Raw genomic sequence first — 8,898 nt, 5'->3', positions numbered from 1 at the left:
CCGGCCGCCGCGCCCAGGCCCCGCCCCCCGGCGCGTCACCCGAGGAGGGGGCGGGGCGAGCGCACGCGGCGGCCCCGCCCCTCACGCCGCCGCGGGGAGAGGGAGGGGGCGGCGGGACCCCGCGCCCGGCCACTGGCGGCTCCCCGCGGCGCGCGCCTGGGCTCCGGCGGGGGGGTGGGCGGAGGGCCGGCTCCGGGCCCCGTTAGTCACGGGGGGGGCGCCCCCGCTCGGTGGGATGCGGAACAGAAAATCCGGAAACCACCGGCCACGCCCGGCCGCGGTGCTGGCTCCACCCGCCTTCGCCTTCCCCGCGCTGCTTAGCTCCGGGTCCTAGGACCTCGCGGGCCCCTGCCTCTGGGCGCTGCCCCCACCCGCCTCTGGGCCAGCCCGGCTTACTGCTGCAAGGCCTGCCCGCCCCCGCCCCCGCGGGCTCCCGGGCGCTTCCCTGGAACTGAGGGCCCCCCACCCTGTTCCATGGGGGGGTGGGAGGGCTGCCCCCAGGCCCTCCGCATCCCAGGACACTGTAGGCTCCTTGAGGCAGGACTTTGCTGTTGTTGTTGATAAGATTTGTTTATTTGAGAGAGAGAGCCTGAGTGGGAGGAGGTGCAGAGGAGAGGGAGAGAATCCTCACGCGGTCTCCCCACTGAGCACCTAGCCGGATGGGGCTCAATCCCAGGACCCTGAGGTCATGATATGAACCGAAATGGAGTCTACTTAACCGACTGAGCCACCCAGTTGCCCCGGACTCTGCTTTGAAGTCCCCTGCATGCCTGGAGCCTAGCATATAGTGGTTGCTCAATAAATACTTGTCAAATAAATAAATAATAAATAAATAAATACTTGTCAAATGAATGCATTTAGCAGCTAGTACCTCCTCTGTTGTAGGCCCATGCCGGCCGGAGGGAGGCTCTCTGGCTTGGCCTCCTGGAATGGTCTTGGACCTGGATGTGAGCTCCTGGTAGTCTGACTGGTCCGACCGCCAGGGTGACACATTCCTGCCATGTGATGCTGGCCAGGCAGAGAAGGACTGGGCCTTCCAGGCAGAAGGAGCTGGGCAGAACTGTGGGCCGCCGGGGTCGGTGAAGGATCTCAAGATGGCTGGGCGAAAACTTGCTCTAAAAACCATTGACTGGGTAGCTTTTGGGGAGATCATACCCCAAAACCAGAAGGCCATTGCCAACTCCCTGAAATCCTGGAATGAGATGCTTATCTCCAGGTTGGCTACTCTTCCTGAGAAACCACCTGCTATCGACTGGGCTTACTACAAGGCCAATGTGGCAAAGGCTGGCTTGGTAGATGACTTTGAGAAGAAGTTTAATGCCCTGAAGGTTCCTGTGCCAGAGGATAAATACACTGTCCAGGTGGATGCTGAGGAAAAAGAAGATGTGAAAAGCTGTGCTGAGTTTTTGTCCCTCTCAAAGGCCAGGATTGAAGAATATGAAAAAGAGCTGGAGAAGATGAAGAACATAATTCCATTTGATCAGATGACCATTGAGGACCTGAATGAAGTCTTCCCAGAAACCAAATTAGACAAGAAGAAGTATCCCTATTGGCCTCACAAGCCAATTGAAAATTTATAAACTTGAGGAGAAAGCAGCCCCGGCCCTCATATTATAAACATTGGACATTAAAAATAATGATACGGAAGAAAAAAAGAAAAATAAAAGAAGGAGCTGGGCAGAACATGGAGGTAGAAATCAGGTATGGTTTCAGTTTTACGGATCACAATTTTCTTCTTCTTCTTTTTTTTTTTCTTCTGTAATCTCCATGCCCAACCAGAGACTCAAACTCATGACTCATGACCCCGAGATCAAGAGTTGCATGCTCTACTGACTGAGCTAGCCAAGTGCCCCTTATTGATCACCGTTTTATTAATTTTTTTAAAGATCTATTTATTCATGAGAGACACAGACTAAGAGAGAGAGGCAGAGATGTAGATAGAGGGAGAAGCAGGCTCCTTGCAGGGAGCCTGATGTGGAACTCGATCCCAGATCCCAGGATCGCGAACGGAACCAAAGGCAGGCATCCAATCGCTGAGCCACCCAGGGGTCCCTGATCACAGTTTTAATGTTACAAAGGAAGTAATCAAATCAGAAAGCTTGACTTCAAGTAACTTCCCACTGGTAGGTGCTTCTTAGGACAAGAGCCCTTGTCCACAGGCATCTTCCACTGAGGCCCTAGGAGAAGAAGATCACCCTTGACCTCCTCATTTTCCCCAGTCACTATTGGTTTTATTCATGTTCTTTATTTTTTTTTTAAGATTTTTAAAATTTATTCATGAGAGACACAGAGAGAGAGAGAGAGAGAGAGGCAGAGACACAGGGAGAGGGAGAAGCAGGCTCCATGCAGGGAGCCTGACATGGGACTCGATCCTGGGTCTCCAGGATCACACCCTGGGCTGAAGGCGCACTAAACCGCTGAGCCACCCGGGCTGCCCTTCTTCGTGTTCTTTAATCATGATGATTATCACAAATGTGGACATGTGATGTTGGGAGTTTGTTCTCCTTATGAAATTTGGAGGTGACTAACTTGGCTTTCTCCTTTTGATTATAGGCCATGATCCTCACAGGATCCTCACAGGCCATGAAGAATTCCCACACAGGGCTTTTCCTCGAAAGATTCATCCCTTAAATGGCATTAAATAAACAAAAAGTTAAATATCATTTAGATTAAGGCTATAAACGCTAGTCTAGCAAACAATCTTACACAATCAGAATTAAGATGGAATCTATTTTTCAGCCTTATATTATTATTTAAATTATTAGAAGCATTTATAGACTCAAAGAGGAAATAGCTTTCCTCCTAAGGTTATCACATTATTACTGCCTCTTTTTTTTTTTTTCCAGAGATTTTATTTATTTGAAGAGAGAGCAGGAGTAGGGAAAGGGAGAAGCAAACTCCCCACTGAGGAGGGAGCCTGTTATGGGGCTCCATCCCAGGACCCTGAGATCATGACCTGAGCCAAAAGCAGACGCTTCACCCACTGAATCACCCTATTACTCCCTTTCTTAAGATCGTATTAACTAAAAAAAAAAAAAAATCATATTAACTATCCACTTTTCTCTTTATCTGTTTGAATCTCTTCATTTTTTTTCTGTATATAAAATTAACATTGTTAATAATCCACATAAATTGTTGAAGCATTTTGCCCTCACTGTAATAAATCCTGTGTTAACACCTCAACCCACTAACACACTTCAGTATGTAAAGCACAAAAGGAAATTTAACTCCTAGTTACATCTGGAAGCTCCCCTAGAAAGTGACTCACCTCCCAGGCCTGGCCTCAAACGGTGTTGGCTCCTGCTTGGCTGTGTGACAGTCCCTGGCCACACATGACCTCAGGGAGGCCAGATCTGGTGTACAAGCAGACAAAAATTGAAGCTGAAGCCAAAACTGGAGGCACATTTTGTCTGCTTGGGGCACCCAGATGGTCAGGACATTTGCTTATAAGCTCTGGATGGTGCCAACTGCAGCATCATGAGACCCCTTGCATCCACATCATCCAACTAGCTTGATATCCAGGCCCAGCAGTCCTGTCCTCTGGCTGCCCCCAGCCCTGAAAAGGGACTGGTCCTGGTGCATTTATTTTGCCCAGTTATTGATCTGGGCCTCAACTCCCCACAGAGTTCCTTCCTGGGGTTTAGATCTGCTTGCAATGGCTGAGTGAGGCCCCAGGCCTGCTGCTATACACTATTAGCTCTGTAGTGCTAATACACTATTACAATTCCTATCCTCTTTCCTCTGAGCTCCTCTCTCCCCTCCTGTCTGATCCTGTGTGCATCTTGGGAGGTGGGATGTCTCTAAGGGAGTGGTAGGCAGTGCAGGTTGAGGGAGTTGTGGCTCTGTTTCTCTGGAGAAGGAGGGATAGATTTCTACCCAGACTCCGTGGGAATTGCTTATCTCTGCAGCAGGACTATAGGGTGGCCACAGTGTGGGGGAGCAGAGAGAAAAGCTAGGATAACATTGATTAGGTGGCCCCCTCCTGTTCTTGAGACACAAACCAAGCAGGTAAGTTTCACTGCCATTCACTGTGTGACAGGCTCAGGCCTTCCCCTTTCAGGATCCTCCTCTGAGAAAGGATGGCTGCAGGTGTGGGACAGGGCACTGGGTCTTCAAGACCGCTTCCACTTCTGATATTTTATCTTTGAGTGCCCTCAGACTTGGAAAAATACCCAAGGTTCAGAGAAATTGTAAGAATAGTACAATGAGGGGTGCCTGGGTGGCTCAGTCATTTAAGAGTCCAACTCTTGATTTCTGCTCAGGTCATGATCTCAGAGTAAGCCCCGAGGTGGGCTCCCCAATCAGCAAGGAGTCTGCTTGGGATTCTCTCTTTCCCTCTCCCTTTGCTGCTCCCTCTGCTTGTGCTCTAGAAATCAATCAATCAATCAATCAATCTATCTATCTATCTTTACCAAAAAAAGAATAGTACAATGGACGATCAGATTCACCAGCTGTTATCGTTTGACCTCTTTCTCTTTTTCTCCGCCTTCTTTGCTCTCTGTTTTCTTTTGCTGAATCATGGACAGTTAGTTGCAGATATGTGACCCTTCGTCTCTAAATACTGCAGCACATTTGTCCTAAGAATAAGGCCATTCTTTTCCATATCACTGTTAAATGATCAAATTCAGGAAATTTAACACCCATACAACACTGGTACCTAGTCCCCAGTCCACATTCCACTTGCTCCAGCTGCCCCTGTGATGTCGTCTCCAGCTATTATTTTTTCTGGCTCACATTCTAATCCCAGGTTAAACATGGAGTTTACTTGGCAGGTCTTTTGAGTCCCCTCTAGATCAGAGGGCGGGAGACCAGACTGTTTTCCTGTTGTTACCTGCCAGGTCTATCTACAATAAGGTACTATTGAATGTCCTAATCCCCCACATTGGTTTTAGCATTTGTTGATGCTCCTTGGATGAATCAGTTCTCATTAAGGTGGTTTAACTGGTTTACAAAGTGCTTTGGGGAAAGAAAAAAAAAAAAAAAAAAAAAAAAAAAAACCTTTGTCCTAATCATTCCTGAAGGTCCTTTAGGGAGCCAAAGAACAGAAACTACCCCACAAGCCCATTTGCCTTCTGGGCATGGCCTGTTAGCTGAGAATCCACTACTCTACTCAGGTGTTTGATCCCTGAGAGAGGCTGAGAGGGTAGAGAAACTATTAGTTTCATTTTATTTTATTTTTAAGATTTTATTTATTCGTGAGAGATAGAGAGGCAGACATAGGGAGAGAGAGAAGCAGGCTCCCTGAGGGGAGCCCGATGCAGGACTCGATCCCAGGACCCCGGGATCAGGACCTGAGCAAAGGCAGACGCTCAACCACTGAACCACCCGGACACCTCTAGTTTCATTTTATAGAAGAGGAAATTGAAGGCCAGAATGCGGAGAGACGTGGGCAGCAGTGGAGCAGCTCCTCCCAAGGAATTTCTGGGCTCCAGCCCCTTCCATGGACCAGGGTAGGAGTTTGGAAAGGAGGCTTTCAAGCAGCCTGCTGGGCAGAGTTTCAGGGTCCAGATTGGGGCTCTCTAATCTTTGACAGCTCTCTAATCCTTGACCCCTCACCCCTATAAACTGTGTAGGACCTAGGTTGCCAGGTTTGGCAAATAAAAATATAAGGTGCCCAATTAAATTCGAATTTCAGCTTAATGATGAATAATTTTTTAGTATAAGTATGTCCCAAATAAAGCACTTAAACAGATTTAAGAACTAAAACCTCATGATGTTGGGACGCCCGGGTGGCTCAGCGGTTGAACGTCTGTGTTCGGCTCAGTTCATGATCCCGGGGTCCTGGGACCGAGTCCCGCACCAGCTCCCCGCAGGGAGCCTGCTTCTCCCTCTGCCTGTGTCTCTGCCTCTCTGTGTGTGTCTCTCAGGAATAAATAAAGCTTTAAAATAAATAAATAAAGCCTCATGATGTCTGGGATGTTTGGACTGACACAAGAGTCGCCAATTAAGATATAGGACACCCTGTTCAATTTTTAATTTCAGAACCGCAGAAAGAGAACTCCAAATCTAGAAAGAAGCAGTTGGTCCCTGGCTTCATTCGAGTAGCCAAGATGCTCTAAAGCCGAAGCACAAGTCCTCTCTCCGGACCGAGCTGGCCTATGTGGCCATTTAGCTGGTTTTCGACATCATCTCGCGAAGATTTTCCTGATCAACTTTCTCCAAGGCTTGTATTGAAGATGTCCTTGGTGGGCACGCCCCTTCACCCCGTGGAGTAGTTGCAAATGAGTGTGGGATCCGGGAGCCGCACCCCAACGACGTGTCTCTCCAGTGTTCCAGTTCCATGCGAAAGAGGATGTGGAGCCTTGGGGCCCCCATCGCGTCTGACCCGGAGCGAGATAGCAACTGGAGCGCCCCTCGGAGACCGCAGGAGCCTGCATTCCTGAGCTCTCAAACACCCCTATGGGCCACCACCTGGTGCTGCGGAAGAGTCCCTAGCAACAGCAGAGGTAAATAGCTCGGAGGGGCTGGCAGGCTGGAGGCTTAGGGGACAGGATTCTATTAATGTGTCCCAGGAATTCTCTGGCACCCCTCACTATCATCACTGATGATAGAGGGGGCAGGGGGCAGCAGTGGGGGCACCGAGAGAGATGGCAATAATGCAAAGTTACACATGGCTTTGCCATGAGGTCAGGGGTTCTTTGCACCCAGGGGTCCACAAGTAAGAGGCCCCCCACATATCCCCACAATTAGATCAGGGGTAATGATGGAGCTGCCTCCAGGAAATACAAGAATGGCCAGCAAGGAAAGGCTGGCTCATGTTTCTTTCCCACAGGGAGGCCCGTGGCACCCCGTGGAGAATTGGCCAAGGTCTCTCCCCTTGTCTTCCAGTACTCCCGGTTTACCTTCTCGCCTTATTGCTCATTGCTTTATGCCTTCTTTTTTTTTTTTTTTTTTTTTTTTTGCTTTATGCCTTCTTGACCTCCGAGTTTCAGTCCATTTCTTGCTATGCCTATTGCTTTCGCTCCACTCCCAATATTTGGTCCTCCGTTATCTTATTTTGCCAATTTTCCTTCCTGGGGTATGCCAGCTTCTGCACCCTCAAACAGAGAGAACAACTGATGACAATAAATGGAGGGGAAAAAAGGGTTGGAGGAAAAGGTGAACATTACTCATTTATGTTTTTATATTTGAAACCCCCTACCCTCTTACACTTTGTTTAGCACTAATGTGCCTTACATGATTGAAGATTCTATAAAAATGCTAAAGTTTGAAAAAAAAAAGTTTAATTTCAGGGAACCAATGAAAAGATTTTAAACTCGGATGCCAGGAATTAAAACATGCATGGCAGGGGTTATCAGATGCAAGAAATGAGGCAGGTGAAGTTGGTCGGGACTTGAATGCCGAGATGAGCTGCCCTTTGGAGAGCAGATGACAGCCTTGGAGGAAGGGACTTAAGTTTGGAGAGCCATTGCCAGACAGTTCTAGAAATCTCCCCCTGGAGGCGCCTGGGTGGCTCAGTTGGTAGAGCAAGCAATTCTTGATCTCAGGGGTCATGAGTTCAAGCCCTACGTTGGGCGTAGAGTTTACTTAAAGATTAAAAAATAAGTAAATAAATAAATAAATAAAGCTCCCTCTGGCCCTCGGGTGGTGGTGAGAATGAGCAGAAATGAGCAAGGCTGAAGGTCAAAGACCAATCCAGGGGCAGTTGCAGCAGCCACTGATATGCCAGGAGGTTCAGGCCAATGGTCAGGGGTGAAAGAGCATTCAGGAGGCAGGACTTATGGGGCCTGTGGCCCACCAGATCAGGAAGGTAGGCAGGAGGCTTCAGGCCTGGCATGGGAGGGAATCTGGGGGGCTGCAGGAGGGGGCAGCGAAGGCCCGAGAGGCAATGGGGTCCAGCATCTGGAGTTCAGAAGGGGCCAGGCCCAAGAAGGGAGAGTGGCCCTGGGGCAGGGAAGGAAAGACACAGGGCTAGGGTGGGATGGGGAGCTGTGTCTGGGGGGCATCCCTGACCACATGACCTCCTCCAGCTCCTTCTTGCCCTCTGAGGAGCTAGCTGGACTGCCTGCCCCGGGAAGCGGGGGGGGGGGGGGGGGGGGGGAGCGTCTCCCAGCTCCTGGAGTGGGGAAGCCCAAACCTGCTAGACCACTTGTCTACCCCCATCCCTAGCTGAGTGTCTGGAGAGGCCCTGAAATGATTTGTTGAGAGCTAATATATTAATCTCCTCGGGCATTTGCAATCTGAAGAGAGAGGTTGTTGGGAAGTGGGGGGAGCAGCAGGGAAGGGGTGGCTTCCCAGCCAGAGACTGAAGCCCTAATTGTGGAATCTAGGCACCTGCTTGGTTGCTTTGATGGGGAGGGGGCACTGGGACAGGAGGTCAGCGCCAGGGTCACCAAGCCTGTTCTGCTGAGGCCTCTTTGCAAACCAAGCAGCCTGCTCTAGCACAATCTTCATGTGTGCAACAGGGAAGGTGATGACACAGCAACTGGTGTGGTGTGTCCTGTATGTGGTAAGCACAGGAGGAGTATTTGAAGACAGTCCCGGCCCAGGGGGTGGTCCAAAACCCATATGCCAGTAGAACGGGGTGGGCGAAGGAGCCCTGGGACAGCCGAGCTTGAGAGCAAGTCACCCCTTACCCAGGGCATCCTGTCCCCATCTTACAGAGGAGAGGTGTGGCTCAGAGAGGGAAGAACCTTGCCTGAGATCACATGTCCTGCAGCTGATGGGGGTTTGGGCTGGAGTTTGAACCCAGATCTACTTGCTTCTGAAACTCTGTTCTCCCCATGGCCTCCTGGCCCTGGAATTAAGCATCTATTTTTTTTCCTCTTCCCTGTTGCCCTGGGCTGCCCTACAGTGAATGGCAGGGACTAACTTCAGGGTGGAGGACTCTGTGTCACTGCCACCCCCCCCCCCCCCCAAATACTGCCTTCTCTAGACCAGAGATAGTCAAATCTTGGC

At 50.0% G+C, this 8,898-nt stretch overlaps 1 pseudogene; it reads left to right on the top strand.

The window, feature by feature from the left end:
- The first annotated feature begins 5,373 nt into the window (after window positions 1–5,373).
- On the top strand, window positions 5,374–7,103 carry LOC119873724 (annotated as a pseudogene).
- Window positions 7,104–8,898: the final 1,795 nt, after the last annotated feature.

This window comes from Canis lupus, chromosome 10 (assembly GCF_011100685.1).
Source record: "Canis lupus familiaris isolate Mischka breed German Shepherd chromosome 10, alternate assembly UU_Cfam_GSD_1.0, whole genome shotgun sequence".
Lineage (NCBI taxonomy): Eukaryota > Metazoa > Chordata > Mammalia > Carnivora > Canidae > Canis > Canis lupus.
This window is presented reverse-complemented; position numbering and strand designations above follow the sequence as displayed.